General features: G+C 41.5%; 1 long non-coding RNA gene across 1 annotated transcript; it reads right to left on the bottom strand.

Annotated features, from left to right (window-relative positions):
* Positions 1–779: 779 nt before the first annotated feature.
* Positions 780–7,453, bottom strand: LOC120720001. Its single transcript, XR_005692770.1, has 2 exons — positions 4,503–7,453; positions 780–4,324 (listed from the first exon to the last, which is right to left on the bottom strand). It is a non-coding gene; the product is annotated as an uncharacterized LOC120720001 (long non-coding RNA).
* Between the last annotated feature and the right edge of the window lie 496 nt (positions 7,454–7,949).

Here is a 7,949-nt window from a genome sequence, read left to right as displayed (position 1 = left end):
AGATGGGGGGATGAAGGGATCCGAGCTGGGGGAAGAGAGAAAGAGACAGATAGAGAAAGGATAGAGCGGCACGAGAGAGAAGGAACAGAGAGATCACAAGGACAGGAAGAGGAGCCAGGTGCCCTCTCAGCCCAAGGACAAAAGCTCTTCCTGGCTGATCACACACACACGCGCACACACACACACACACACAGCAAGCCTGTCAGCGCCGTCACATCTGGTCGTGTACGTTATGTCTGACGATGGCATTGACATTAATGTGGTGTGATAAAAAAATACTGTGGTTTTTTTTGTGGGCCATTTTTGTGTGTTTTTTGGGGGGGGTTTTGCGGTTCGAATCCCCAAAACAAGTCAACTTTACAAGTGATGGCCATTAAAATTCAACAGGATGTTTAATAAATTACACTTTCAGATTACATGTTGTCCAATCTTGTTATTCTGTTTTGCATTCAGGTGCGGCACAGGTGAGTGCACTGACAATGTGTATCTGTATCTCAGCAGGTGTCAGTCACCCTGCAAACTCTCCCTCCTATTAAGTCATTTTTATCTCAGAACAATTGAAAAAAGTCCTGCACAGATAAGAATTTCAAATATGTTGCACAATCAAGTCATATTTTTCTTGATTGCGGTGCAGCAGCCAGCCCTCTCTCCTTTGTTGATTTTAAGAAACGTGCACTCACTTCTTAAAAGTGAGTACAAAAATTTAGTGCAAACTGAATTTCACTGACATGTTCTAACACATTTTTAAAGCCCAATTTTAAAATAGCCCTTTTTTTTTTCCCTGCAGCGCACAGCTTCCTCCTCTGTGGAGTCGTTATAATTTTAAGAACCTGTGTCTGGCTTTGAGATGTAAGATCTGTCCATCCCAGTGGCCGTGTCGGTGGGGCAGCTGGGGCGGGCAGAAAGGATGGAGGAACATCAGCCCATTTGTATCCAGAGCGAGGTGGCGTGTACTTTAACATTCCCGGCGCATCCCGACAAAGAGCACTAATTATAAATAAATTAGGGACACGACACGGTGTGCCACAGGGGGACCAGCAAGAGCAGTCACAGAATAGAGAGACTGATAGAGAGAGAAGAGGCTGCGTAAAAGAAATGGAGAGAGTTAGGAAAGAGGGAGAGGAGAAGACAGAGAAGAGCAGACAGGAGAGATTTGGCAATGACATAGAGGAGCAAGTAGGAGAAGAAAGTAGATAAGAAAATAGAGGAATGGAGCACGGGGAGGCCTGGGGATAGAGAGGAGCGCAGAGAAGAGGAGTGAATGCAGGAGGGTATACAAGGCCTGAATCCTCAAAATATAGCTTGAACATACATCTGCTGCCAAAAAACTGACAAGATTCTCTCTAGATGACGGAGGCAGTGCAATATGTTTGAACTGAGATAGAAAAAGGTGGCAGGGAAATTAACAACCAAAATGAAACCGAGGGGGAAAAAAGAAATAAACCCAATACCACATGAACTGAACAGTAAGCGCGAGATGAGGAAAAAAAAATACTATCCTCCATATCTGTTAAGAAATGAGTTCCTGTTATTTTAGAAGTAAATAATATAAATCTGATGAAATAAATACTACACAATAATCATAAGCTTGTGATATCGAGCAGAGTGTTCTACACACACTGGTAGTCAACACTCCCTACCTGCCACTCAAGCTTATCTGAGATGACTTGTCAACCAAGCAAGTGCATGTCAAGAGACTGCTGCATATAGTGTGTGTGTGTGTGTGTGTGTGTGAGTGTGTGTGTGAGTGTGTGTGGGTATATGGAGCAGGGAGATCTGTTTCTGTTTCTTTGTGCCCATGTGCACGTCGTTTTGTGTGTTTGGAAGCGCACGCATGCTCTGTGTCTGGGTGTCTTGCGTGTGTTTAGCTAAGTGTGTGCATGTGCACAGGGAGAGAACCTCGCTGCTATCTAAATGGATCACACTTCAGAGCGTGCCACCATTTCTCAGAACCTGCCATCTCCACGCAGACAGACAAACACAGACCGCGAGTGTGGTTTTTCGTGTCGGGGCGTAGAGTAAGGGGTGGGGGGTGGGGTGCATGCTCAACCCACTTGCTCCACTCAAGGTTATGTCCTGCCTGAAAGTTGAGAACTGATGACCGTCGCCGCAGCAGGGAAATGCGCTGGAGTTCCGGAGGACAAATAGCCGCTGTCTTTTACTTGCGGCCATTTCTCTGTGTAATGTGAACGTCTTAAATGATGGAAGAACAAAGTGGCTGGAAGATAATGCCAGGAGACATTTATCGTCGCGAGAAAAAAAACCTGCTTTGTGTCTCTCCGGCTGGACCGAGTCTTAGAGCTGGGGGTCAAAGGTCAGCTAGCAGTGACACAGACAGAGAGAGGTTGACAGACTGACCTGCGACTGCCCCACCGATATGCTGACCTCCCACCCACCTACCCCCCCCCCCCACACACACACACAAAAGTGACACCACAGTAGCCATAGTTACTGAGCTGCAGACAAACATGATGTCAGTGTATGACACAGGGGTGGCGAGAAGACGACGAGAGATGAAAAAAACAACTCATCTTAGATTCTCCTCAACACGCTCACGTTCACGTACGACTAACTAGCCCCCAAAAATTAATCTTTCCAGAGAGAATAGGAATCGGCGTGGTTGTTCAAATCAGGCGCGACATAAAGTGCAAATAATATGAAATGGTCAGGGTCTCCATTATCAAAGTCTATGCTTTTGTCTTATAGGCTCTAAACTTTCTGCACAGAGGAGAGTTAAAGAAGAAGAAAGGTAAAGAAGGGCGGGAAGACAAGAGAGCAGCAGCTTGTTGCATTAGCATTCCACCAGCAGAGAGGCTGTCTGTTTGCCTCTGGCAGCAGCCGAGAGAGGGGGACACTCTCTGCATCCTCACGCAGCTCGTCTATCTCTCCCTCTGTCTGTCTCTGCCTGTCTCCCTCTCCCTCGCTCACCCTGAGTCTGTCTGTTACATTTCTCCCACCACTCTGCCACTGCCTGTCACTGTTTTTCTCCACTCTGGATGATTTTCTCTGCAGTCTTCTTGTATATTCCTATCACTCTATCTCAAACTGTCATCTTACTGTTTATCTTTCTCTCTACTAATTTCTATTTTGTCATCTTTTCTCTTTAGCTTTTCTCAGGACCTCGTGGCCCCAATCTCGCACAGAAATGATGCTGTTCACAAACTAGAGAGCCCTACAGATCAAGCCACGAGGGATGATAGTGAGTATTGAAACAACGTGCTGTATCGCGATCTGGGTGGGTTCAACAAGTTCCTATAATGAGTTAAAGTACTCAGATTGTGTTTTTGTTGTAACGACTAAGGTGACGTGTTCATTTTGCTACTCAAGTAATCAAAACACGCCTGTTGAAGAGGAGAGGAGTCACAGCTTAGGAGCAAGACTGCAGAGAATTCACAGGCTTGTTGCTTTTTAAGCGGTGGCAGAAATATCAACTTGCTATGCAATGAGGCAAAAGCAAAACACTCACAAAATAAATGGACTACAAATCCTCTGGATGTATACCCAACAATCATCCATTTTCTTTCACTTATCCAATTCAGGGTTACGACAGGGCTGAAGCCACTCCCAGTTGTCATAGGGCGAGAGGCGGGGAACACCCTGGATAGACTGCCAATCTGTCACAGGGCTAACGTGGGGAGACAGACATCCATTCATGCTCACATTCATACCTACAGCCAGACTGACAATCAGTCTAACACGCAAGTCTTTGGACTGTGGAGGAAAGCCGGAGCATCCATTGAGAGCACGCACTCCGCACAGAAAGGATGCTGCCCAGATTCAGACCACCTCACCATTGTTCCACCCAAACTAAACTCAAGGGGATGTAATTTTTTTGTATGTCATAGAGATTAGGAAATGCTTTAACAGGTTTCTTTTTAATGGCACTAATGTAAAAATTGTACCATATGATGATGCATGTGGACTTGAATTTACTTACAGTGATGGCCAAAAGAACCTCTTATTTCGAAGTTTTTACATTTCAGGATATTTTTTTTTAAATCATCTGGTCTTTAGCAGATCTTATCAATAACACATAACACATTACTCTGAGTTATTATTTATCTGCCCAAAAACTGAAGCCAGAAGCAGTGTTTAAATGTAGCATACTCTTCTGTATATCCTCTTCTGAAGTAAGACTGTACAGTAGCAGGGTTGTTTTGCAGCCAGATCACCTGGGTCCCTTGCAGTCATTGAGTCAACCATGAACTCCTCTGTATACCAGAGTATATGTGGCCATCTGTGTGACAGCTAAAGCTTGGCCCAAAATGATGTCATGCAACAGGACCGTGATCGCAAGCACAGCAGCAAATTCACAGTAGAAAGGCTGAAAAAGAAAAGAATCGAGGTGTTGCATTGGCCTAGTCAAAGTCCAGACCTCAACCTTACTGAAATGCTGAGTAGAAACCTTAAGAGAGCTGTGCATGGGTGCTGGTTTAGCACACAGGCTGAGCAGGCAACTATTTGCTGTAAGGCTAAATGAAACAGACTGGTTAAATTCTGACCTCAGGCCCTTTTGGTGCTCGTCCTCTCCTCACTTTCCAGTCCTGTCGCCGTGTTATCTAATGAAAAAGTTGTGTGTAAACCTGCAAACCTCAAGAAGAGTGGTCCAAAATGACTTCACAAAGTCACACAGATCAATTACTGCAAGCTAGTACTGCTAAAGGTGGTTCAGCAAGCTACTGGATCGTAGGGTGAAGCTAATGTTTAACACAGCTTCTGCATTTTGGTTTAGTTTTTGTTAAATAAATAATGATGTAACATGGCATGTGTTGTTGTTCGTGTGAGGTTTTATTTTTTTTTAAAAGCCCTTAAAAGCACTGGATGACTTTCTATTACACCCTGATATGTAAAACTTTAGCACTGACAGAGTGAACTTTCTTTTTACCATAACTCTATGTGTGAAATTACTTGTTAGACTTTCTGAAATGACAGTTCGTTTTATCTACCAGTAAAATAGAAAATGTATAAAACACAGCAAATAAATGGATTTTTATTCACACACGAGTTTCAGTCTCTTTGCTGTTATCAACGTCTGAAACATGTCTGCGCGTACACATCGTGCACATTCATTCCAATAATCATTAGATTATTGCATTAAAATGGTAATTTATTTATAGAACTATCGTGAGGGTTAATAAAAGCTTTCTACAACACTGAGTCGCGAATGTGTAAACTTTGTCATACAAGTCAGTGTCGCAGTCAAGTGCAAAGCTAAGCTGAGTCCCTTTTTGCTGCCATGGTGATTGTAACAATTCTTGGCCACTCCAAGCATGCAGATAAATAAAAAGCAATCCACTAAATAGTATCATATTCATTTTCAATAATTCATTGAATGTATTAAAGCCAGAATTTTGCATTAATTATTAAATGTCATTCGTCCTGTAAATGAATACAGGACAGAAAATGGAGAGCACAGCCCAATCAAAACATCCTATTTAATCTTATTTTATATTGTGCAGTGCTCTGGAGGGAAAAAGTGTTCATTTATTACCTTATCTTTACTGGATGGTGGCAGCAATTGGACAAATGTACTGTGCAGTCTGTAAGTCTGCAACGATCACATTGTTTAAGTTCTGTAGTTAAAATTAGAATTTTAATGCGATTTGAGTTCTGGCCTTCAGCTATTGTGGCATTATTTTATGTCTTTAGTATGTAACCAAACAGAATGGTTTTGCAGTAAAATCAAGATTTGAGATCAAAGCTGTAGTCGCTCTACTGTAAAATGTTTTATTGCAAGTAAAATAAATGGAATCAAATGTTTATCTAAAGCTTTAAACTGATGTATACCTGGATTGATTTTGTACAGTATCTGTGAAGGTGTAAAGACCGGGAAAGACATATTTCTTTTTTATCTCTCGAGCCCTTGCCAAGTTGTCACTGGCCAACAGAGGCCCATCTTACTTCTGCCAGCCTAAAAGATTCTGCTCAACAGCAAACAAAAGCTGTGAATTTGCAAACATAACACTTTATACATGTTTGTGTTTGCAATCTTACTTGCAAAAAGGACTTTTATTGGAAAGAATAACACAAATAACCACTCGTTAAAATCAAGGGATACAGAAGAGCATCTCTGAATGCACAGCATGTCAAACCTGGAAGAAGAGGAGCCCACCCCGTAACACTCCTGTCAGGCAAGAACAGGAAACTGAGGCTATGATTTGCACAGGGTTACCATAACTGGGCAACTGATGATTGGATAAAAATTGCCTGGTCTAATGAGCTTTGATTTCTGTTGTGCCATTTGGATGGTATGAGGGATATTTTCTTGGCTGTGGGTCCCTTAGTTCTGACTCAGCATTGTTTAAATGCCACAGCCTACCTGAGCATTTTTGCTGACTGTGTCCATCTCTTTATGACCACAGTCTACCCATCTTATGATGGCTGCTTCACACAAAGATAATGTGCCGTGTCACAAAGCTTAAATAATCTCAAAGTGGTTTAGCTGACAAATCTGCAGCAACTTGTCTGATGCTATCAGATAAACATGGAAACCAGGACCTGGTAATTTTAAGTAAAATAATTCTGAATTCAGCGACTGTATCTATATCTGATTTTAACTGATGAACAAAAAATACTATTAAATTATTAATGACTATTAAATGGAAGCATTCTGACTTCTACATCGATTACATGGTTCTGCAGAGATCTTCACTGTGCACACGTCACACATAGAACATCATTTTGAGACATGTTGAGAAGTCAGTTTTGGTCCCAAACACAAAACCTTCAGTGCACAAGTGCAGAGATGCATTACTACAAGTTCTGAATGTTTTAGTGAGTGACGAGTAATTCCAGTTCATTCAAATGTTGTTGAAAAATGAGTCTTAAATGGGTATTTAACTTGCTATTTTGCACTTCCCCAAAAGTCCCCAAATTATGCAATGGTTACATTTTTCATTAATTATAAACATAGCAATTAAGTCAAAGCTGAAAGTAGGGAGAATCAGAGCAGTTGTTTCATTTAAATTCAATTTGTTATATTAAGCAAGTTTAATACAAGACTTTTCTAGTCCAGCCATCACAGCATACTTTTTATAAAAATATGGGGGGGAAACAAACCCCCATATTTAACATAAAAAACACAATTTCAAACAAAAGTAGTAGACATAAATCACTGTCTTCCTAACTACAGACTATTCCGTTTTCCACATGTACACACATTTGAAGTGAGCTGTCAAGAGGGGAAAAGGGGCCTTTGACTCAGCCCATCTTCTCTGCCATGAAAGAAGTCAAACATTTTGAGGATCCAACTTTTGTCAGCAATTTCTACCAGCCTGCGCATGAACTGACGCCTTGTGAAAATCCATCACAGTTTACCATCACGGTCTTTGTGAAAACAACAAACATTTGCTTTTCTATAACCCACACGGGCTTCTGCAACAAAGTGTATGCAGTCTGAAACATATTCCAACAGCAATGCAAAAAAAAAAAAAAAACCCTTAATAAATATATTTAATAACAATAGAACTAAATCACCTTATCAGTATGATGAGTACTCACCATAATATTCTAATGATTGCTCAGCTTTATCAAATTTAATTAGATTATAAAGGCTTAGCCTCCAAATAGCTCTGGGTAAGTAAATCACGTGCCGCTCAAGAGCTGAGCTTAAGCCAAGACAACTCTGTACTGTAGCCACAGAGACAAAATGCATTCAAACAAATTAATAGTCCATTAAATAAAAGCAAACCTCTGCCAGCTAATAGTACCTTAAAAGCATATTAGCATTAGAACAGGATACACCCATTTATCTCGTAGGAAAGTGTTTCAGCAGCGAGAAAGTCGGAGTTAAGTGAGCATGAAGCCTCGTGCTTCTTCCTTTACATACATGTGACTTCTGGTGGTGGAGGTCTTTATCCCCCACGGCGCTGTGAGTGATGGTCGACCTAGCCCGCACATGATCAATCCCCCCCCCCTTTTTTTTTTCTTTACTTTTATTTTTTTTACAT

The sequence above is a fragment of the Simochromis diagramma genome, unplaced genomic scaffold (genome assembly GCF_900408965.1).
Source record: "Simochromis diagramma unplaced genomic scaffold, fSimDia1.1 OVJJ01000344.1, whole genome shotgun sequence".
Classification (NCBI taxonomy): Eukaryota; Metazoa; Chordata; class Actinopteri; order Cichliformes; family Cichlidae; genus Simochromis; species Simochromis diagramma.
The sequence above is the reverse complement of the archived record's forward strand: the minus strand, read 5'-3'. Positions and strand labels throughout refer to the sequence as shown.